This window comes from Phlebotomus papatasi, chromosome 1, assembly GCF_024763615.1.
Source record: "Phlebotomus papatasi isolate M1 chromosome 1, Ppap_2.1, whole genome shotgun sequence".
Taxonomy (NCBI): Eukaryota; Metazoa; Arthropoda; class Insecta; order Diptera; family Psychodidae; genus Phlebotomus; species Phlebotomus papatasi.
Window position 1 is genome coordinate 941130 of NC_077222.1, and position 25080 is coordinate 966209.

Consider the following 25080-nt stretch of genomic DNA (forward strand, 5'->3'; position numbering starts at 1 on the left):
TGAAATCTTGCCTCCTAACCATAAGCACACACTCGAGAGTGCTCGAGCCCAGGGCTGCAAGAAGTTAGGACACTTCGGGTACAACCTCCAGGCACCAGGAGCAGCAAGAGGGATGGGCTTTTCAGTTGCAATCCACACCCTCCTAGTGTCAGTGATTACCTATTTTTCTGTGCATTCCTGAAGACACCTGAGAGGAAAATTTGTCAATAAAACTTCCGCAGAGACCAAGTAAGTGACTAGAAAAAAAAATCTCTTGTCAATAACTTTGCAGATCAAGTCCCCCAAAATCCCAGAATCCCCAAAAGTTTCAGTGTTCCAAAAAATTCACCCCCGCGGAGTGCACCCATTGAGGCCTACACTGAGAACAATTATGTACCCATGACAAGCCTAAAATCTACAATCCGTTCTCGCTCACTAACCCTCCTACCACCTAACCCCCACCCTGCCATCAGAGTTGATCAATCACAAATCCCTTTCATCATCATCGAGGAAAGTGGATTGGGGTACGGTTGAATTTTGCCACCTCAGGGCCATTTGCCGAAGAAGCATGGGCAACCCTCTCGGGTTGCCGAGGGGGTTGCCACACTAACACACCCCTACAAAATGCCTATTTGTGGCGCTCTCTCTCGCACGCATTTCGCGTGAAACCAGTTTGCTCAGCTCTGAAGCGCATGACCGGAATTTCGTTCCCATATGAAATCATCTTGGACGGTTTTTTTTTTGCTCTGCCACATCGCACCTTCCTCTTTGCACGTCACTTTAATGTGTGTGTGAGAGAGGGACGGCGCTAGGGGAGAGGCACAAGAGAGTGCTTGACACTCTTGGGCCCACTTTCATGGCCGCACCCTGTACGCGATGTTCCCTCGGTCGTGTCTAAACGTCCAAATCGTACTTTTTCACGCGAAAAAGACTCCCTCATGTTCACCCAAAAAACGTTCTCTTGCGTTTTCCTACAAGTTTAAATCGTTTAAACGTTTAAAGTGTCAGCAAGTTGGTGAAAAAGACTTTTCCAAAGAAACTTCGAGAGATTTGTGCACAGGAATAAAAGATGTCAGATAAATGGATAAAATCAAGTAAGAAATTTAAAAAAATCACCCTTAACTGAAGTTTTCTAAATGCAACTTTTATATTAATTATTTATTCGATTTTATTGATTTAAATCTGGAATTCATTAGGATTTTGTGAGTTTAAGTGATAAAACATCGGCTCTATGACGTAGGGTTTCTGGGTTCGAATCCAATAAAATGTTATAGGTTTCTTATGGCAAATGAAAATTAAATATTTCAAATTTTCAACGTAGTGATATACTTCAGTTGAGAAAATAAGCACTTAACTGTTCTAAAGTGTTTCTGCATTATCGATTTTTTCTGTTTCGGTTGCTGTCTTGACTGTTTTTCCCAGTCCTAGCTGTGTTCGAAAACCACCAAATAGTCTTGACAGGAACCAACCCAGATAAAAGTCGATTATTTAGAAGCACTTAAGAGCAGTAGGTGAAAGTTACCATGCTTTGCACGCTTCCAAGCTGTATAATTACTAAATTTTTCTATGTTTTTCAATAAATGTGATTAATCGCACCCATATTTTAAAAACTAGAGGAAAGTATCATATTTTTAAAATATATTGCGGAGTTATATTTATTCAGAAACAGCAAAAAATTAGTCGTTATGAAGCTTGGAACCGTTCAAAGAATGGGTACTTTCCCCTAAAGCGGAAAAAAAACATATTTATTTTTTCATTTGAATAGCACCATTATTCTGTAAAGATTAGCAATAAAAAATTAGCTCAAACTATCATACACTGAGGGTTTAAGATCACGAATTAGAGGTCATTTGCACACATTTCCTTTACCTGATTTTTTAAGTAAAATTTTACAGGATAAATATTTTTAAGGATCAGTATAAGTCTATTTGGGGCCTTACTCATACGGGCATACGGCATACGGGATACTGTACAAGGAATTGTTTAAATTTTTAAAATTTAAGGAAGTAACATAAATGGTCCAAAAATAATGGCCTCTACACATTGGGGGCAATTTTCGTCAAAAATAGATTTTTTGAAGAAAATTACCTGCAGTTGCGTAGGTAGAAACATCAAAATTCTGTTAAAAATGCAATTTTTGACGAAAATTACTCCCAATGTGTAGAGGTCTTAAGAGTAATAATAATGAAAAGTACGTTACCCAAGAAGCAAAATAACTGCTTATAGAACCAAGTATTAGACAAGTCTTTCAGTGCACTTTTAAAAGACTTAAAGTGAGAACTTTCTGTTAAAATTCCTATAGAAGCTCTTGAGATCCTTAAGAGTGCGCCACTTTACTTATAGTAATCTCAGTTATGAAACCAAGGGAACCAAGAGCATTATAAGCCAATAAAAAGATTTTTGGTTCTATAATACCTTGCATAGGGAATTCTACAAGACTATATTAAGAAAAAATTCTTCTTCGGTAGGATAAAAATCTGTGCTACTTCTCATATAAAACTGTTCTACTTATTCCCTCCGTTAGTTATTACTGAGGGCATAAATATAATTTATAGATAAATTATTTTAAAAAATCCAACGACTGAACATTTTTGGTCAGTTATAAATACTTTGGTGAGTAAAAAAAATTTTTTGATTAGTACAAAATTTCATTCAATAAATAATTGTAAAAACCATCTTTAATCTTTATTAAATCAAAACGACATTGCCAAGATGGTTGAAACATTTTTCAGTTTTTCTCTGCTTAGAATGTTTCATTATTTTCATGCATTTACGGTTTATGAGTTTGGTTTTATTTATATACCGAAATATTTTTCATTTTTCCAAAATTCATTTAAAATTCAGCATAACCTGAATTTTTCAGCACTTATTTTTAAATTTAATTTTATTAATATTCATAATTTTTTTAATTACTCTAGTTTAATTGATAAAGAACAATGAACTGATTGCCGTATATGAGATATTATTATTAAAATTTACAATACTGAATTAAAAGAAGAAAAATTTCATTAGGGGGAAGTGGGGCACCTTTGAAATTGGGATTTTTTTATCTATTTTGAAATAAAATTGAGCCTTATCGTGAAAATATAATTTAGGTGCATAAACAAATTGAGAAGCTAAATTTCATTATGATATGGCTCAGTTGCACTTAAACATAGGATAAAAATCCGAATTTCAAAGGTTCCCTACTTCCCCCTATATGAAATGTGAATATGGCACTCCCAAATTAAGGTTTTAGGATAATAAAAGTCCATTAGTTTTTTTTTTCTTAAAAAAAAATAAATTAATAAACATAAAAATAATTTCAATTTCTAAGTTATATTTTTATATAATAAATAAAAGACTTTTTTAGTTATTTAGTTTTTTTTATTTCGACTGCAAAAAACTTCACATAGGGTTGCAACGGTTGCAATAATTACTTATGGCCTACTTTCAGAAATCTCTTTGTCGCAAAATGGTTTCGAAGAACCACAAAATTAAGTATATTTGATATTCTATCACAGCATATCAAATAGGTCCTAATTCGTATCTGTTATTTATTTATTTAATTACTTATTTTTACCAGTTGATATAGGAATTTTTTTTTTTATTGATCGACGATTTGGTATTTTTGAATACATGGATGAATGTATATCGGTTCTCTGAACATTTGATTTTGGTCAAAATAGGCCTCAAGGCCTAAGACCTTGGTAAGGGGGTAGGTAAGGGGGGAAACAAAAAAAAGCATATCAAATATTCTTCATTTTGTGAATGTTATAAATCTTTTTATGATAAAAATTGAGGATTTCTTCGAGAAGGCCATAAGTGATGTCACAAAATTAGTTTTCTAAACTTTCTTGTCAAATTAAAAAAAAACTTTCCTTTATCTTTTCTAATTTTTGATGGAATTTAATTGAAAAACAATTATTTTCTTTAGATTGTATATAGCGCTTAATGCATTCAATACGATTTTAAGTTCCGACTCCAATTAAAACTGGTTTTGCCATATTAATATCGCAACTTATCGCTTTGAATTGTGACAAATTTATCTGATAAATTCCACCTCAGACCAAATTGGTCTCCCAAAAAGGTATAGAAAACCACACAGAGGGTCATTTCCGGGGGATTTTATGGGTGTTTCGTGCCTGAGATATGAGAAATGGCATTAAGATTTGAGTCTTCCGAGAGGTTGGGATTTTCTTGTGCAGTTGGAGACAAAAGTTATCCACAATGGCTGAGATTGTTGGTCCAATTGGATGCTCAAATTGACTTCCGTTGCCTGGAAATGTGGGTCTATTTGTGATGGTTTGGTATTCATAATCGCTCATTCGATATCACAGACGCACAACTTGGTATTTTTGTTACATTTCTTACACTCTTCTTTTCCATATTTTTCTTACTTTTCTTTCATAGTAATGAAGGGGGAGAAAAAGAAATTTTAAAACTGTTCACGTCAAATAAATTTGTTAGTTGAGGTCGTGCCACTGTAATATGAAATGAGCAATATATGCCCACTCTTCGCAATATTAAACACAATTAATTCCATAAATTTCCCGCAGTCTCTCTCCCAGAGAATTCTTCATCTTTTTGGTTGGTGGAAATTCAGCTCAAATACATCCATTTTTATTTTTAATTTTATTCAAAATAAAACTTCTTTTTAGAGGTGTTTTACGGTGTTTTGTGGATATGAAGATTTTTTTGACGATGACTTGACCAATTGGGAGACAGACAGAAAGAAAAGTTATGAAGCGCAGAGAAATGTGAAGAAAAAGCACCAAATTAGAGTGTCTTTGATGAATAATTCTGCCATTAAATTCCGTTTTTCATCTGAAATTAATGCAAATTGCTTGCTTAATTGATATCAGAATGGCCAGAGAATGTTCCAACGAAGCATTTTTCTCGTCATGGATTTTCAGTGGCCTTTTCCTTCACATTTTAGAAATTTAAAATGCCTGGAAAAGTGGGTAAAATGGTGAAAAGTAGTTTTTCTCTGCTACACATAGAGTTGTGAGTCCACTTTTTGGCCATTTTGCCCATAATTTTTCAATTTTTATCTCTCGAACTCAAAGAGACAGCTATAAATTAAATTTGATTTACATATATTCATTTTAATAACACCAAATTTATTTAGTCTTATTTAATTTAATCTTTGTCAATTTAATAGCATCCTAAAATAACAGGATAAATAATTTATGTAAAATTACTGTTTTAAGCTACTTGGTCAAAAGTAGGGTATGATCAGAAAGGGGAATTTCACCCTAATTCGGGGAGAATTAAAATGTTTTAGATGGAGAAAATCACCCAGAACAGGCGAGATTGCATGCAAAGTACGAGCTTGTACTAATGTAACATTTTTTTTTTCATTATTTCTCTCACACCATTTAATTCCACTTATTGTAAAGAGTTCTTGCACTTTAAACCAAGCAATTTTTAGTTGAAATTGACGCGCGAAAAATGCATCGGGGCAGCAAATTTACAGCACACACCAAACACGGTTAGAAAAAAAATATGTTTGTTATGTTTAAAAAAAAACAACATGTTATAAAAGAGAAAAATCTGCCCCGTTAAGCTGCGAAACGTGGAAGAGAGGTGCAAAAGTAGGTGCACACGAGACGAGAGCACACATGATTATTGATATAATTGCCCTCAAAACATTTTCTGCAAAATTGTAATTAAATATAAAATAATTTTTAGCTTGACTGCGCACTCGTGAAAATTTCCATAAAATAAAAAAAAACATGCGGTGAAAATCCCTCCTGCCACCCATCCAGCTCTGCACAGCTCTATTCCTCATGTTTACCTGGTCAAGAAGAACCAACTGCAAACATGAGCCTCTTCGCGGCTCAATTGAGCCTACAATCGCGGACCTTCCGTGCAATCGCCGCATTTTTGTTCCACTCCACCTTTCTTCCAGGTGAAAGAAAAAAAAACGCGCCACTAGAGGTGCCCTTCTTGGCTACGGCACGCAACCATCGAGAAAAATATCACGGAGTGGGTGGCTAAAGGGCCTCGGCTATGTTGTAGATTTAACCCTCTCGTTGACACAGAAAACGCGAGTGACATCGTATCACGAGAAAAATCAATGCAAAAGAATGTCACGCGAAAGAGAACCTCTTGCAGCCCTGGAAAGCAGGGCAGAACTTGCAAAAACTGAAGAAAAGTTTGAGTTTTGAAAAGTAAAGTGAAAGAGGTAATACATTTTCATAAAATTTCTGACGCACAACGAATCCACATGAGGTTGTGACTTCCTTTATATGCTTAAGAATAAAGTGGACTGTAAACTAAAATCTATAACAAAGATTAATGTTACACTTTCTGAATTTATTTTCGCCGCAGCTGCTTCCAGTTACGCTGCAACTAATCATTTTCGCCGCATCTGTTTTCATTTTCGCCGTGACTGTTTCCATTTTCACTGCAACTGGCCATTCTTGCCTTAAGTGTTCCTACAGTAGAGTCTCGCTATAGTCCATCGCTCTATAGTCCACAATATATCGACCGTTGATTTCAAAACACTGATTTTAAGTTAGGTTATGTTTTTTAGTATGCGACATGCATATTTATTTTAATATTTTTGGCAAACTTTATTAAGTAGTTGTGATAATTGTGATCCAAAAATGAAGAGAGCAAGGACAAGTACCACAATCGCAAAGAAAGTGGAAGCCGTCGAGCAATTTCAATACTAAAAATCGTTGATAATTTTAAAAAATTACATGGACTATAGTGCGACCCAACCCGTCTGACACAGGGTAAGGGGGCCCAGCGTTGAACCATTACATTAACACCCATCTATAGGAAATATTTTAGCCCTCATCGGCAAGATCCGAGTGGTAGGCCCCAATTAAGGACTAGATTTTGCTAAGTACATCAATGGCGGTGGAATGAAACTGTCAATTGCACATCCTGATTTCATTTTCGAATTTTACACAAACGATAGAAGATACAAAGATAGTGATATATTTTAATTAACCAGTATAAACGATTAAACACTATAGAAAAGCAAAAACAATTGTATAAAAAAATTGTCTCCTAAAAACTCACGGAAAGGAAAGAAAAACACGTATTTCACGGTTGCAAACTAGTTTATTGTAATCACGACACTCTTCTCTATACGAAACTCACCGACGCATATTTATTATTATTAATAAAATCACTCAAATCGCACAAAATCACTCACAAACTTTATGCAAATTTTCAAAACAATTAAAATCTTTTGGAAAATATTCCATCTTGTCACTGACAGCTGAGCAACACGGCCAGCAACATAATTTTCGTAGTTCCGCTCTTCACCACCATGAACGCAAAACAGTGTCCTTCACATATATTTGGTAAGGGGTATTTTGTATGGGAGCTTCTTAAAAGTAAGGTATGAAAGATAGGGGTTAATTGAGGCTATAATCCACGCTTACTTGGTCAGACGGGAAGTGTCAAATTTGAAACCAAATATGGACTATAGCGAGACTCCACTGTATTTACATTGCAACTGACCATTTTTGCCACAACTGCTTCTATTTTCGCTCAACTGTTTCTATTTTCGCCGTGACTGTTTCCATTTTCTCTATGACTGTTGTCAACTCGCCTTTAAGTCGTATTTTACACCGCACTGTTTGATTGCATGATCTTAGCAAATTAGCAATAATCTTATCAATTAAGCATAATCTTAGCAATTTTTTTAATAAAAGATTAATTTTTTTTATTAAAAAGTGAATTAAAATTGAAATTGAAATTGAATCAAAAACCAATAAACATGTAATTGTCATACTTTAGAAATTTATTTGTTAATACTCTAGTTAAATTTATGAGCTATTAGTAATTATTTATTAGATAGATAGATAGATATTTTATTCATCGACAAATGCTTTAAAAGCGTAATAAAATTACAGGAACAGTGACTTGTTTTCCCTCTATTGCGTCCACCGCCGTCTTAGCGATATCTTAATTAAAGATTATTATCAGAGAACTTAAATCTAAAGATCATTTAAAGATTTAACAATTAAAAATGTATCGCAAAATTGAGGGGATTGTTTTAAATAACCGAAAAAATCTTGTAGGGGAAAGCGCGCTACCTTCGGACGATTTATGCTTCGCACAATTAATTTTTTTTCAATGTGTTATAAATTAATTTAGCCCATTATAATATCATATTTTAATAGCTAGTCCAATGCCTCAAATTGAGAAAAAAGGGGTATTGGTGAAACCCATAAAGAACATAGAGAAAAAATTGAATTGTTTTAAGCTTGAGTCGTCCAAAAGTAGCACGCTTTCCCCTAAAATGACATTACGTAATTAGATTGTACCATTATTCCTTAATGAACGCCTTTGAATAAGATTTAATTCACAAATTCTGGTGATTTGAGATTAATTCACTGTGAACCCAAGAAGCAATTTTTCATAATATTAGTTTTGTAGAGTTCTTTAAGTAAAGCATTATATGACCAGTAGGGTAATTCTGTAACGCTCTGGCAATGCCATATGACCATTTGGGTTCGAATCTTGGAGAGATTTTTCGAAAATGCGATTCTATAGCCGTGCCATTGCCATTTCAGCTCAAGTAACATTCTGGCAATTCAAATGACAATGAATTTTGTTAAAGAAATCAGCCAATACGTACTGTATTTTCATAAAATCATCAAGTAAAAGGATTTCATTTACAAATCAATGAATTGCATTTTCGAACCCATATGATATGACAAAAAAAGCTCGATTGGCATTGTCATGTTTCGAACTCACGCGTGACAAATGCCACGAAAATTACAGAATTCCCCTACAGAATTCTTATAATCTGCTTATAGCACTCTTGGTTTCGTCTCTGTGACTACTAAAATGTAGAGGCGCACTTTTAATAAGCTCAAGCGCACTTTTAATAAGCTCTACAAAAGCTTCAACACAAAAGTCTCATTTTTATCATACACAAGTAGATCTTGAAAAATTTGAAGATCTATTTCAAAAGCCAAAAAAGAGACATTCTTACTTCTTGATATTTTCGCAAGGTGGCTGAAGTACATCATGTTCGAATTTCGAAGTGCTTAAGTGACAAAATTTGTTGATCTTCATTTTGTTGTGAGGAAAAAAACAAAGCAAAAACGTTTATTATTTCTGTCCCATTATTTAATCACTCCGTAATCACTGAGTAACTATTTTGAGAGCTTTTGAGTGCAATATTTCATAAATTTTCCCGACCTTGTTCGAAAATGTAGTATGAAAATTCGAAATTGAATTTGAATTCTTCGAACTTCAACGACTTTTTGTGCAAATAGAGTTCTATTTACCTTTTATCCAAGACACTATTGGAGAATCAAAATCAACTTGTGTTTACACCTGCTTAGTCGACCGTTTACTCTTTTAAGAGAAGTATCGTACTATTGTAGTCTTCTACAAGCATTTAAACTTTAAATCATTTTAATTTCATTATACCGTTTTGCTTCTTAGTTTGCCATATAAATGTAGTATAATAAATAAATGTTTATGTAGAATTATGTCAGTAAGTTTAATTTCTATGTCAACTTTGTATGCTGTGCCAATATATCACCCCACAATAATTACGCATGTAGCAATTTCTCCAGTAATCGAATTTATGTTAATGTGTTTCCACCGTTAAAATTGAAGTAATTTTTCTCAAGTATTTTTTTTCTTGCCAGCAATTTGATGTCGCATCACGCTACTCAAATTTGCATTCCGACATAAATAAAGTTTGCATAAATCATGAAGGAGTCAGTGTGGTGGAAAGGAATGCGTCAGATGGCACCTTAATATTGTGCAGAAATGCTAAATAGTCCACCGGTAATACAAAATTCATAGTCTTTCTACGTCTATAAACGATACTTGTAATTTGTTATAATATTTTCTGAATAGAAACTATTTATTATGCATACAAATATAGATAGTAGATATTTTCCAAATGGTCCAGAGTGTTTCCAATTAATTTCGTACAATTTCAAAATCCCATTTAGTGTGCTTTAAACCTGATTTTGTCACCCTATATAAATAATCCAATCTCAATGTATGAACCTTGATTTGTGAGGTCATAACTCATCAATGTAAAATGCATTCTCATCATAGTTCATTGTTCGAACGAAACACGAGCTCCGTTCCAAAACAGATTTGATTAAATCTATGACTCTCAGATTTTTTTTTTTATAAATATTAATTAACAGAATAACTGTCCACTAGATGATTTATGCGACAGCCCAAAAATTAAAAATGCCTTTTTCATATAAAAATTTTGCAGAAAAACTAATCTCACGGAAAAAAAAATTTATTTACGACTCTATTCTGTCCCAAAATCGCGGGGAAAGTGCTGCAATGTTTGAGAAGAATACACAACATATTTTTTTATGTTCATTGGACGACAATTTGTAATTCGTGTCGTAAAATAAAACCATAAAAGCCGAAAGAAAGACATTTTAACGAGGATGCTTCAGCAGTTTAGGCAATACACAATTTCGAATTGAGTTTCTCGTGCAATTTTTGGATTAAAATTAAGCTATAATATTTTGTTACAAATTGAATTTATTTTGAAAATTGTTTTTATTATTAGTTTTAAAACATTATTTATTTGCTATTTATTTAAAAATGAGTATGTAACTCTGCAAAACTTTTTGTAGTGGGGAAAGCGCACTACCTTTGGACAATCTAAGCTTCAAACAATTCATTTTTTCAATTTGTTTTTAATAAATATGACTCATTATAATATTATATTTTAATAGCTAATCCAGTTCCTCAAATTTCCTGAAAAGAGTCATGGGTTAAATCCATTAAGAACGTAGACAAAAATTGAGTTTCCCTATCTGCTTGTTTCTGCAGGCGCTAGAGGCCAAATGGTAAGAGATAGTCCATTGGTTTTCGGTGAGACCCTCCTCACAAATTGAAATATCCTCATAATCGTAAGTTCCAACACTCCACGAATTTTCCTTCACCATTGCTTTTTATCGATGGAAAAAACAGAAGCAAATTCAGTGGTGGAATTTAGAAAACATTTGTGCGCCACCGTAAAACTATTTCGTGTTTTTCGCCTTATAATTACTGCAATAAATATTGATCAAATATTGGGGCAAGACTGTGAATGTATAAAAATTCCATTGGGATATTTGTCGAAATATTTCTTATGTATTAGTTAATTTTTAGAGCAAAATGCGAAAAAAAAGTAGTTGTTGCAGCTGAAGCTAAATTATCATAATCAATAGATCACGCGTGTTAGAAACCAGAAATATTTGTATATGTGAAAGAGGCATAAGAAGAGCAAAAAGAAGGTCACCAAGGCCACGAATACACATTTCTTAAGAGTTTAGTTGCTAGTGAAGGAAGCAAAACTGGGTTCCAATTGAAAAAATAAATATAACACCTTCAATTTTACTTTCTGTATATCATCTAAAGTCATTTTTTCTTGCCTCACATCTGCTAAATTGGTGTTCAAACAGAGACTGTGGTATATGAAGTAAGAAGTACTGGTAAAAAAAGACACGAAAATTAGTGTCAATATTCCATGTTCGGTGATAATTGCGCCAGACTTGCACGAAATCCTCCCAAAGTATCGATTTTTCCGTTAAATTTTAAGTCCATTGCATGCTACTGTGCATTTCCCAAGTAACATTTTTTACTCTAAATTGGAAATTCAACGTTAGAAAAGGTAAGTTTTGCACTTTCAAAAATTACCTCGAGTGTATAGGTAACTTTGGTAACGTACACTCACAAAAAGTCGTTCTTAATAATCTTGTAAAATCTTGTTGCTCAACATAGAAAAATAACAAAATATTCAAAAAAAGAAAATAACAAATAAAAGTCTTGCAAAATCTTTTAAAAGTTCTATCAAAATCTCTTTTTACTCACCAAAAATTCCGATTTTCCAATTGGGAATGGTCACTTAAATCCAAGATTCTTCTAAAACTCTTGTTAAAATCTAACTTTTTTGGGATTTATCACTAGATGGCGCTGGATACACATAGTTTTCTCCGGACTTGGCTTATTTTCTTTGAAATTATTTTCATAAATAACGATAGGGGAAAGTGCCCATGTTTTCAACGGTCCCAAGCTTTAAAAATACTAAATTTTTCCTATATTTTTCTCTAAATATGACTCATCACACCCATATTTTAAAAAATTGGGGACAGTGTCCGGTTTTTGAAATATATTGCGGAGTAACATTTATCCAGAAACATATTATTAGTCATTGTTAAGCTTGGGACCGTGCAGAGCATGGGCACTTTCCCCTATTCATGCTGTTTATTATTAAGAAAGTACACTGGTGCAGAATTTCTATAAATAATTCACAAATAATTTCAGAGAAATTATTCCAAGTCCATTTGAGATAAGGATATAAAATGAAAGAGAAAACTATGTGTCTTCCAACACCGTCTAGTTATGTACTACCTGAATAGAATTAATCTGTGATAAAGTAAAGAGTCCTGTGATACCTAGAGACTGAATAATCCAGATACCTGAATGTAAAGACTGAGAATTAATCTTTATCCAACGGAAAAGGAAGTCTTTTTCCTGAAAGAAAAATAAAGGATTTATATTCATGAGTTAATTTATTAAGCTTTCTTTTACACAACTTTTCAAAACAAATAATAATTAAATTCTAAAAATAATTCCAGATTTTTTAAGTTTCACTTCAATTTATGCTTGCACGAGCTTTTGACGAAGAATGAATGACTTGACAATCTCTTTAGTACTCAAAAAAAAAAATGATTTAGTTCTAAAAAATTACTTCGGAGGATTTCCGCCAGAGCATAGTGTGTCTTGTTAAAAAAAATCTTGTTAAAAAAACAATATTTTACAAGAATCTCTATGGCGACAGGCGTAACTAAATATCTCGTAACTTTTTCGTTTTTCATATGGATCAACTTATTTTATAAGATTTGTTTTTAGAGCACCTCACATTATTGACATGTCAAAATTTAAAATTTAACAAATGACATGAGTTTATAAGACAGTGTTTTCTATATTACGAAAAATATGTGTTTTATGTAATTCTAACCTCAATTTCCTAAAGTTGCCTTACGTATTTTTTATGAAAGCCTTTTGAATTCACTAACTAAATATTTTCTCTTAAATTTACTAAGAAAAATCTTCTTAGTTGTTATGTTTTAAAATCTTTGATGTTTTTTTTAGTCTAGTTTAAAAATATATGGCTTGCAGGAACATTAATGATCTGACGCAAATATTAAATTTCTGTATTTTGCTACTTGGGTACACTTCAACCTTTTCATTAATAATTTTCTCATCATTAATATTTATTTCCTTTCACGCAATTTCTCTCTCCTCCGCACAAAGTGCTTTTCCACAAGGTTTTCCTTTCTTCTTCTATATTTAAACAAAACCGAGGACTCTTGCTCACAATCACAGATGTTTACCCCATCGACAAAAAGGGTGGAGATTTCAATCTTTGCAAAATAGGGCAAAAATCGACGAGGGTTGAAATTCAATCGTAAATTAGAATTTTTGTCTCTATACTTCTCCATTTGAGGACCAACCCCTTTTGGAAAAATCTAACAAAAATCCAACTTCTCATTCTCAAATGGCATGCCATTTTCCCCAAACTGCTAAATCAACCCTTTTCTTGTTCTTTCGTTCTCCCGGAAAAAAACTACCATTCGCTTGAATGACCACTCTTTAGGGCTAGGACCTAAAAAAAAAGTAATATGGTTTGGGGCCAATCGGACCCCCCAATGACTAGCTCACTTCATTTTACGATCTTGTACCACAGAGAGATAAAGTTGAGCTTATGCTAAAGCTCTAATCATGTATCCAAACTCTCGAAAAGCTTTATTGCAGACTGTGCCATGTCCCCAAGTTTTTCAACCACCACCCACTTTGCTACATATCAATTCCACAAATTTATTCATCTACGATCTCTGTCAGAGATGGCCGAAGACTCCAATGGAATTTTCTCTGCTCACAGAATTTATTTTACTTTTCATCCTTATCAGCAAAGTAAAGTGCTCTATTCAGTCACTTTTCTTTATTGATTGTTTCAGGAATGGTCATTTATTACGTGTAGAAATTTTGTAATAAAAAAATATATTTTAAATTGATTAAAATAAATAATAAATTCTGGAAGACTGAATAATTTATCTGGAAAAATGCTTGGATAAATTTATTAGGGGAAACTGGGGCACCATCAAACACGGGGTAGCACCAAACACTAATTTTTATTACTAAACTACTTGGCCCATCTCGACCATTTCTTTAGTGGACAAGCATTCCTATAATGCCTATAAATTTCTATGTCCTTTGAAGTCGAATATCTGATTAAAAAATCGCAGCGTTTGACGGTGCCTATGTTTCCATTTCGCATATTTGGAAAACATATTCTTATACAAAATTACACGAAAGATATCTGACTTTGAAAATTCAAAAACATTTTTTTATTATTTTTTGAAATTTTCATTAAAAAAATATTGAAATGTAAAAAATATATATTTTTGTTTTGATTTACTAATAATAATAAATAATTTAAAAATATTTTAGATCATTATATTTTAAATACAAATTTACAAACAGTAACATTGAGATTTTTTTAAATGGTATATTTTCGTTGAGTTCTCAAAATGCAAGATTATTATTATTAATAATAGTTTTAAAGTTTATTAGGTACAAATATGAAAGGATTTCTTTAAAATAATGATAAAGTGAAATATTTAGGTAACGTAACCAACATTCAATTATCGACAATCTTTGATATTGGATATATTTTTCTAAACTTTCTACGTGGGGACGTGGGGAACCTTTAAAATAGGACTTACTTCCAGGGGCTCTTCAAGCCTAATAAAAGTGAAGCTATTTTTACTATTCCTTTTAAAAATTTTGCAAGTATTGCACCGCGACTTAAACAAATTTGCTCGTAGTTATTGTAATACTTTATATATATATTTTATTTTTTCATTTTTTTTTCGATGAACATTATGAATCATGTATTTTTAAATAGTTTTTAAATAATAATTTCGAAATATATCAGACTGATAAGACAATTCTCTTTAGGAAAAAAATTGCCATTAGGTTTTAGTACCTGTATGGAAAAATGAATGTCGAGAGGCCCTTGCTTTCTTTCCGGAAATCTTTAAATGGCACTGGATCTTACCATGTTATAATTTAGATCAACAAACTAATTTGTGAAGCTAAATTATAATATGATAAGGCATAGTTCCTCTATTCTATTCTCTCTACTTTCTTTCTTGAAGAAAAATTCCGTCAGAATAACTTCGGTAGGGCTTGGAGAACTACTACCTATAGTAATGCCTTACTCATATTTTGTTTCACAGTAATCGTATTCTATATTTTCCATCGTAAATAATTTTTTAATCTCGATTAGCATCGGAGAAACGTCTGTTCGAAAGGGAACCCCTATTGACACTTTTGTCAAAATGTTGAAAATTATTTAATGTACTGGTAAAATATAAGTAATATAACGTTTTTTCTGTAATATAACTTTTACTATAAACAGAGATGTTCAAATTTCGTATTCCAAATTGTACAGAGTAGGGTATCAATAGGTGCTGACACGAGTTTTTAAAGTGTCAATAGACGTTCTTTTCACACTAAATAAATTTTATGGGTACAATTTAGCTCAAAGACTACAAAATTGGTCTCATTGATTTACTGAATTAATCAGAAATCATGTTTTTTCTTTTAAACCTATTTGAACTATTTTTTGTAAGCCATTTTTGTAATGCCTGGATAAATCAATCTTTGACAGTTTGCTTGAAAACGTTAAATAAGACATTTAAACGCATATTACCGGCAATTAATGAAAAATCTTCATGACAGGTAAATTAAATTAATTAATACCTAATTTGAATTTTGGTTAAAACTTAATTTTTCTGCTTGACTGAGAAAAAAAAATTAATTTTCCTTTTAAGATACCATCTTTTATAATTGTTTTCAGACTCAAGGAAATTAATTTGATTTTAAAAAATAAATAATTTATTTTCTATTGGTTTAGGGAGAAGTTAAAAATTCCTGCTCTATTTCATGTGATATTTAGAACTGTAAAATAAAATCTATACAACATGAAGCTTGAATTATAAATAGTTCTATATTATAGAAGCACTTAGCATAATATTCCAATCCATTAATTTTCTACTCCAATAACTTTCGTGTAATTAAACCCTTAAGGCAGGGCTACTTTAGAACTAATACATTATAGATTGATGATATGAATCTTATTGTGGATTGTAAAAGTTTCATCAGATAATCTGAGATTTCTCTCTTCTGGTTTAAGTGAAAGGCACATTAATTAGGATATTCCAGAATTATTTGTGTTTTTCTACCCCAAGTTTCTTGCTGTAATTAAACCTCTGGTACATCAGAATCATCGCACAAAGAGAAATCCCGTCGATAGGAAAAGAATTTCTTAATTCTCCTCACTCGGAGATGATTTTTTTGTTTGCTAACTCGAAGGCCACAGTGGATAAATTTGTCGAATCTGCCAGAAACAGAGGCAAAATTCAGCCAAAAAAATAGGCGAAAAAGAGCATATCCCAAAATCAATTCCACAATTATGGCGCAAGATGGTTCATCTTTCCCATCCCAAATTTCTATCAAAGTGAACAACTCCCGAACCACCATCATTGTCTTGTGGATTTGTGAGCTCGAATATGAAGCTTTCAATTCCCCTCGGGCTTATTGCGAAGGCATACACCATTCTCCCTCAGTCTTATTCCCACTTCAGCCCCGAACACAATTTTCTAGGGAATTTAGGAGAGGATGTACTCTCACCAGTTTTCCCTTAAAGCCGAGCCAGAGTTGATGCCGGAGATTATAAGAAGGGAGATTGCATTTGAATTAAATGGCTTCTTTCACGCATACATTCACATTGCAGATGATATTGACTCTGCCATATTTTTCCGTCTATCGATCTATTCCAAAAAACATTTTTTTTCCTCCAGGATGGTCTTTTGGGCCAGAAGAAGAAAAAAGAAAAAAAAGAAGCAATAGAAGAAGAAACGAGCCGAAAAAGATACCAAAAACAACTCTTGAAGAACAAAACCTGAAATTCAAAAAGTCGATTTTGTAGCATTTTTGTGTCGTTAGGAATTCCTGTCCGAGATTCATTTTTAAATCACTGGAAATTCTTCCCTAATCTCTTGTGAGTTTCCCACTTTTTTCGGGAATGCTCTGAATCATTTTGTAGAGACTGATGGAGAAAGGCATCATATGGACAGTTTAATTGACTTTCCGTGTGAGTTTTCTTATTGATTTAAAGTTTTATTCAGAGAAGAAAAAAAAGAAAGTTAACGACTTCTAGGAAGACTTTTTTATGACCAGCAATTTTAAAGAGTTTTGTGGAGAAAGTTCTAGAGTTAAGGGATTGCTAAAATGTCTGAAGAAACGAAGCAATAAAATTTCCATTTTCATAACGTTGATTTTTATTACTTATTGATAATTTATTGATAAGTAAGTATTCGTGATTTGTGGATCTTTTCTTCAACTTCATAATATTCAAATTAAGTTCTCAATTCATTTCAAAAAGTCCTATGCTTTGCGAGTATATTATTTGTAATGCACTCACAAATTACTATTCAAAGAACAGATTTTTGTTATTAATTTTATTCTTAAATCACTTAAAAGCAAATAAATAAATTAAGAAGAAAATTGTTAAAGTAATTTTTTAAGCGTGAAAATAAAAAAACTTTTAATTATTCTCATTACAAATATTTCAAAATATCTATTTTTACTAAACGGAATAAAATTTGAAAACAGAGTAATAAGGCCATGAAAAATTTTGTAAACCAAAAAATAATTTTAAATCGTCTTTAATAAAAAATTTCCAATATTTTTTGGCCAGAATTACTGGTTTCAAAACCGAAATAATATCATTTCTGATCAAAAAACCAAAAAAAAAATCAGTAGAAATAAACCGAGAAAGGTTAAAACAATTATTTTTGTACTTTTTTAATATTCCTCTATTCGTAAATATATAGTAATATTTATTTGTGGATTATTGACAAATGATAAAATATTATAAAATTGAAACAAAAATCTAATTTCTTAATTTAAAATCTAATAGAATGGAAGTGATGCGTTTTAAGATCACACACATTGTAAATTATCATTGCAAATTTTATGGAGACAAATCTTAAAGTAGTTAGAAAAAATGCTTGCTATTCCTCGAAAAATGCTTTAAAAAACGCAAAGTTTTACAAATTTTGTAAACTTTTGATTATAGCGTCCACCGCTGTCTTAGCGTTGCTGTTCAACCCCTCCCCAAAATCGGTGGAATAACTCTTTCACTAGTTATTCCAGATTAGAAAACTTATCAAACTAATCTACTCTACATTTTCATATTCTGTATAGAAGAACATATTTTTGTCGAATTTTTCTAGTCAATTTGACGAAACCTTTTTTTTTTAAACGAAATTTAGAAATATTCATTTTAGTATTTCAGTTTTTTTCAAAAATCTGCTATATCTTCACAATTAAAGATGAAAAAATCAAATTTATTTTCATTAAATTGCTTTTATTCTGCTTACAATATAATTTTATTTATTTTAAATTAATCTAATGTGAGAGAACGCATGGAATGTGACTCCCCAATATATTTTAAAACGGGATACTTTCCCTTAGTTTTTAAAGTTTGAGTGCGATAAGTTGCATTTACTGAAAAACATAGGAAAAATTGGTGATTATGAAGCTTGGAACCCTGCAAATCATGGGCACTTTCCCGAATGGGCTAGCTGAAAGGTTAAGAATTTGTATAAAAACTCTGTCAAAATTCAATTCTTTCTGGATGGTAATAGATACAATTTTATGATCTTCTTATTGAAAACATCATAGCATAAAAAGAGATGGCAAAGCAGGAGGTAGAGCTCTTCTTTACTACCTCTAAAATACTTCCGAAAATCATTGAAAAAGCTTGGGCCAATTTTGAGAAAAACCAAGAAGAAAACATGGTTTTGAAGGGAATGGAAGGAGGAAGAAAAAACACCGTCCGAGATAATGTCGACTTATTTTTGGGGACATCAAATACCGTATGTCGAGTCGATATCTCTTACCATTTGACCTCCAGCACGGGAACAAACGTGGAGTAAAGTAAAAAACAAGTTCCAAAAAAAATTATCCAATTATCGCTACTTAACCAATTCATTGCCTATAAAGACCGATACGGCCGGGTTCGAAATTTGAATACCTTTCCAAGAAATCCAAATTTAATCAAATCGGTTAAAAAATCAGCTCTCCAAAGTGATTGACTTTTGACCTTCAGTATTTCAATGTTTGTCTGCACCATTTCTAAAACATATTTGAAATCATTGAAAAAAGGTTGGGTCAATTTTAGGAAAAATCGAAAAAACATGGTTTAGGATAAAAAATTTGAAGAAATCGTTTTTTTTTAATTGGGGGTCACCGAAGACCGGAACTTGATATCTCTTACTATTTAAGCTACAGAGCGGTGACAAGTAAAAGCAGTAAAATTAATCAGTGTCCTACAAAAAATATCCTAGACTTGGACATCATTAAAGTTTGCAATCAATCACAAGAATTGGATTTATCCAAATTTTCTCTTGAGTACTCATAGTTCCAAAAGATGAGAAAGAGTTAAAAAATCCATAAAAATCAATGAAGAAGGTTTTGACTCTTATACGGGCTTCAGATCTAAGGCTTAGCCAAATGGTTTAACTGCTCTAATTTCTTATCAATCATGATCTTTTTGAGAAAATTCAACTTAGAATTGGATTATTAAAGATAAATATCCTATTAAGTTCTCAAAAAACAATTAAATTGCACGCTATTTAGGATTTTAAGACCTACGGGAACTAGGCTAAACCTCTATTCTGAAGACCGTGTTACTGTGATTCTGTCCTAAATGAAATTGGCCTCCTTTTGTCAAGCACAGGCAAACATCACTACACATATCCTTCCTTTTAGTGTATTTTAAACAGAAGAATCTATGCCTAATGGGTTCTTAAACCAAATGTCTTATGATCTTCCCCAAGATTAAAAGCCTTTTCCAGTAGTTTCAACTCTTCTCGTCAAACTTCCCATAAATTTCCCAGAGATTTGGTGACAAAAATTAATTGGATACACGTGAAAAGTTGTTGTATATATTGCAAATCTCATGGGATAATCCTCTTGAGATTTGCCTAAAGAGGGTAGATAATCCACTCTCATAAATCTGAAGAACCATAGAGTCTAAAGCTCCGACACCGATCCCTTTGCCCTCGCAGATCTCTCCTTTCTTCCCAGACGCCGTTCGTCTGATGATTCTTTCGAAAAGGTAGATTTTAAGGGTAGGTTTTGAGGAGTCTCCATGAATTGTGAAGGTGCGAAGTTTTGCCAATTTTCCTCAAAATCCCATCCAATCGAACTTAATTGAATGAAGAGGAGCTCAAATGTTGGAAGTTTAATTGGATTAGGGTGGAGCGAGGGCTCATGGCCACATTAAGCATATTATTTGTCTAAAATTTTAGTATTTATCAACTTAAAAAGAAAATCAATAGGAAAAATCAAGGTTGGAGAAGGTTCTGCATTAGGCTACCCTGAAGTTGTAGCCACAGTCCATGCCATCAAGTGAGGATGGCAAAATCCCAAGCGAAAAGCGGGTTTTCCTAAGTCATTCATCTTGCAATTAGCAATTGAAGAAGAAGCTACGAATGTATGCCACTCTGACCATGTTTTTCTCTTCTTCTTTTGCAGCTTCATTCGTTCGGTCAGCTGATATGCCCCTGGCACCCCTGGACACGTCTCCGAGGCCATCTCCTTGGCCAGTTCTTCAGGTTGCTTCTTGGTGACGCGGCAGAAATCCGCCTCTGTCCAACTGGCCACTAATTGTGTCAACTGCCAATGGAGTCTTGCAGCTCAGCAACAAGCACCATGAATGGGATGATGATCTGGCAACGCCAGAGCCAATTTGGGAGAGATTCCAGCGATTTGTCTTGATTCTTTCACCACATCATTCATTACATTCTGCCAAATGCTGTGGCCACAGAAAACTCAGAAAGAAAAAACAAAACTCTGAGAAGAAATTGATAAGTATTTCCAGGCTGAATAAGCATTTTAATCCCACTCCTAAGTCCTAGTCTCCAAAATGCTCTCGCTCGTAAATCCAACTCAGAAAAAAAAATTCATGAAAGAGAAGTAAAAAAAGAAAAAGAAAACATAGCGCCATTAATTGAATATCATTTGAAATTTAAATTGGTGAATTTAAAATTTGATGGCACTTTTCCACGCTAAAAAGAGAAAGACAGGCCTCACTCTATTTTTAGGAGATAATCTCCTAAATTAGCTCCAAATTTATCTCAATAGAGAATTCAAATCTATCTCACTCTCCATCACCAACGAATTAATGAGATTTCAGTGGCAGAATAATTTCTCACCATACTTGTCATCCCAATGTTTGAGCTACTCCCTTTCTTCTGATATTTTCATCTGCACAGAGAGAAAATTCAATTGGGTGAAACACAAGTCAAGGGGGGTGGATTGCCCAATCATGGTGTACTCTGGAGGGTTAAAATTTAGAACACATGCTGAAAACTTGCTTGAATTTTAATACAAGCAGATAATTATTATTTTCGTAAATATTCCATGCTAATTAAATTAGCATAAATTAACTGCCAATAAACAGTTAGATGGGAACACGTTTTTGTGATAATTTAGGAAACACTTTATATACTAAAATTTTAATACATTCACAGTGAATTTCTGTGAAAGTCACGAATCATTAATTTACCATTTACTTTGCCTGAGTATTCTGATTTTGATGAGTTATTTTTTTTAGTACAGAAAAGCCTATTCCAGTAAAATCAGGTGTTCTAAAAATTGAAAATGTCTGAGAAGGGGATGAAAAGTAAGAATGAACACGGAAATATTCAAAGAAGTTAGTTTATGAAAAATATCACACTGGGAGCCACATAAAATTTATAGTAAATTCATATTTTAGTACTAAAATTTCGGTCAAAATCTTTTAACACATGTGTCAAATAGTGAAATGAAATTATGGATAAATTTAGTAGCATTAACACTAAACTTACCAAGGCCTGGGCAAATTGACCGGTTTAAAATTAGCACATATTTAAACAGTACAATGTCACTAAGTCACTATCAAACTTTATGAATTTCTTAAAATTTGCATGTAATATATTTTTCAGTGTTTAAATTTTAATTTTTCGCTCTTTTTCAAGACAAATTTGTTGAGTATCCTACCCTACCGCGGTTTGTCGTTTGACCGAAAAATTAACAAAAGTGGTCGGTAGGTTTGGTGTTAATTTAAATTCACTATTATCGAATTAAACGGGTTAAAAGCTACCTGAAAGTCTTAAAAAATGAAATACTAAATGTTTCTCCTACGGAAGCGGCATGATTTCCTGATACAGATCCTTTATTTCAACAAAAAAAAATAGAAATATAAATTCAAGTAAATATTTTTGGATAAAAATACTGGACTTGGTGACTGCATCACGAGATTATTTTTCTTGACAATCTTAATTGGAATACACTCAGAATAACTGTACTAAAAATTAGTACTACAAAAATTGTACTCTGGGAATTATTTTGCATCCCTGCTTTTCGTAAGCTTTTGCTTTATTCTAGCACCGATGTAAAGATTGAAGTTTTTTTGACGTATTAGTACTAAAAAAAAATTTTCCTCAAGTCTTTTATTTACTAAACATTTTTTAGTAACTAACTTCTTAAAGGTATCACATTTCGCTAGCTCTCCGTTATAAATCTTCGCACTATTCTAAAGGTGCTTATTATATTTAGAATACTTGATTTTAGAAATACGTTTTGAAATCAATTTAATTGAAAAGAAATAAAGAAAAAGAAAAAACTATTATTACCGTCACGTAGGGGATACGCTGTTCTAAAATTTCAACAGTAATTTACTTAAAATTCGGGTGTGCAATTTGCTTTTCAAACAGAGTATTAAAGACTGAACAAGTAAGTTCACTTTTGTAGCCCCAAAAAATGGACAAATCATTAAGTTAATCAAAATATTTAATATTGGTAATAATTTAATAATATGGTCAGTAAAACTGAAAATTGGTAAGTAGTGAAATATTATTGGCAAAGAAAAATTAAAAAGTTATGGACCATTTTAATTTTTATAGCTCTAGCACACCTTTTAGATCAGGAAAATTTCATAAGGTCAAAATTCAAATACATTACTTTCTTAAAAGTTTTGCATGTCTATCCTACTTTTTCGAATTCTTCTTTTTTTTTGAACATCACACGAAATTAAATTTAGCTCAGTCCAATTTGAGACGGAAAGAGTGGGATAGACTTATGCAAATTCATTGAGAAAGAAAAGGACACGAATTTTGATTTCATGAAATTTTACCGAGCTAAAAGGTGTGCCAAAGGGATTACTGACCAATTTGAATATTTTGCTTGCCAAAATTACTAACTCGCGGACCAAATATGCTTTTTCTTTCAACCTTTATACCTCTAGCCCCTCCATCACACCTTTTAGATCAGAAACAATCAATCAAATTAAAATTTATATTCCTATTTTCCTGTAACAGCAAATTCAATTTAGTTTAATTAAATTTGAGTACTAAATATTAGAGTGGAAAATATCATATTTTTTTTCTTTCTTCTAACATAATATTTTTTTTTTATTTTTATTCAATTTCTTAAGCATATAAAGAACTATATTTTCTGAAATCGCCAATTAAAAATCTCAAAAATTCAGGCTATGGGATCTGATTTTCAGAGACCTTGCAATAAAAATATGCAAAACATTTGGAAAAGAGCTATGAATGTTGATTTAATGAAACTTTCCCAATTTAAAATGTGCGCCAGAGGTATTAGTACTGAATTACACATAGTTTATTTAACTAATTGATTTTTCTGCCTAAACCTTGACCTTTTGAGGTATTTTTTAAAATTTTATTGAAGTTGTAAATTTCTACTTTGATGATCATCGATGTTGTTCTAAAATATTCTTTAGTACAGAGTAGTGTACACCAAAAAGTAGTACTGGCAGTCGCCTTGTGCAAAATTGTCTTTTGGCAAATCGAAGCTTCTGGAAGCTCTTTCACCCAGGCCGGGGGTGTCTTGGTGAAAGGCGAGGTCGACAGGGAGGGAAAATATTGACAAACCACCCCCAAGGAGTTGCGCCATCATCCCCTAAGCACATTTAGCTTCCAAGCACACGCCAAGTAGAAGAAAAAGAAGCAGGAAAATCTCTTGTACAACTTTTCTGCTTCATATCTAATCTTTGTTCTTTTGCTCTGCAAAATCTTTATGGTTTTTTTCCTTTCCTCGCTGGCGGGGTTTGGTACCAACAAAAAAAAAATAATAATAAATATCTTGTTGCTATGGGAATGAAAAAAGAGCTGGAGGGTTGAAATTTCTAGCATCCTTGACATCTCAGTTTTCCTAGGCGCGCGCTTTTGATGAAATTTGATGGAAAAGTCTGGGTCGAGATGAGAAAATGGTGTCACTTTGAGCATAAAATATTTCCAAACGGTTCTTTTTTTTCTACATGACGCGCGATCTTCGGCATTTTTTTCTACATAAATTACATTACATGGGCAAAAAGACACAACAGATGTTCGAAACATTAAAAACCCCCAAGTATTTCTTTATGACCATGGATTTTAACTGTCCTCTTGTTCGATTTTACTGGGAAACTTCAGGTATATCGGGGACACTGTGTAAATGTTTTCCCTGGCCTCTGTGCCCTAAAGTCTTCTACCCCGAAATGAATTTTATGAGGCATACAATTAAATTTATTGTCCAAATGGCAATAGGACTAGAACTCTAAACAGCTAAAGTTCAAACATTGCTACACTCAGAAAAATATTTACAATCAATGATTTTACAGTTTTTGCACATTGGTTTTAGGAAGATGTAGATGTTTTGAAATGCTAAAATAAATCCATTTTTCTGGGCATTATTGATCATCTCGCAAAGGGTAAAATTACCCTGAATTACCCTGAAATAAATATTACTTTATTTTTTTTTTCTTTTTCTCAGTGTACAGTAGAAATTTCATACTCAGTTGTTTGGGAAGGAATTAACGATTTTGGAGAAGGGGGATAACTTTCTAAAAACTTCCCTCGATTATTTTTTTTTCTGTCACCCTCCGTGAATTTTTCAGCATAAATTTCTCCTGAAGGCTTCGACCCGAGAAAAGAGGCAACATACCCAACATACACTCATAGACTTTGATGGCAATTGTCGAAG

The 25080-nt window shown here is 32.6% G+C and overlaps 1 long non-coding RNA gene across 1 annotated transcript; it reads left to right on the forward strand.

The window, feature by feature from the left end:
* On the forward strand, positions 1-25080 carry LOC129799832 (uncharacterized). Its single transcript, XR_008751555.1, has 3 exons — positions 1-228; positions 20587-21898; positions 22143-25080. It is a non-coding gene; the product is annotated as an uncharacterized LOC129799832 (long non-coding RNA).